We start from the raw sequence: 595 nt of genomic DNA on the forward strand, positions 1-595 counted from the left end.
ACATGACCTCCCAACGCTTATAGTCAGTGCACTGACCAATAAAGGTAAGCAGACCAAATCCTATCCACCTGTGGTTCCTTTTTCAAGGAGCTATGAATTTGCACTCCAAGGTCTCTTTTTGTTCAGCAACATTCCCCAGGGCCCTATCATCAAGCGTTTAACTCCTGCCCAGATTTGCCTTTCCAAACTGCAGCACCTCACATCTATCTAATTATATCTGCCACTCCCCAGTCCATCTGATTAAGGTCTAGTTGTACTCCAAAGTAACCTTCATTGTCCACTATTCCACCAACTTTGTCATCTTCAGACTTACTAACCATATCTCCTATGTTCACATCTAAATGTACTATATTTACACAAATAATATACTTTCGAATCATCCATTTTTGCTAATCTGTCACACTATTTCTCTGATATTCAGTAGTGACCTAGTAGAAATTTTCTCTCAGTTGAGAAAACTGAAGCCATTGTTTTCTGTCCTTGTTCCAAATTTCATTTTTGAGCTGCTGACTCCGTCCATCTCTTTGGGAACACTGAGATTAAGCCGACTGATTGTAATCTTGGTGCCACATTTGATCCCAAAATGACCTGTGTA

This window comes from Hemiscyllium ocellatum, chromosome 10 (assembly GCF_020745735.1).
Source record: "Hemiscyllium ocellatum isolate sHemOce1 chromosome 10, sHemOce1.pat.X.cur, whole genome shotgun sequence".
In the NCBI taxonomy this organism is placed as follows: domain Eukaryota; kingdom Metazoa; phylum Chordata; class Chondrichthyes; order Orectolobiformes; family Hemiscylliidae; genus Hemiscyllium; species Hemiscyllium ocellatum.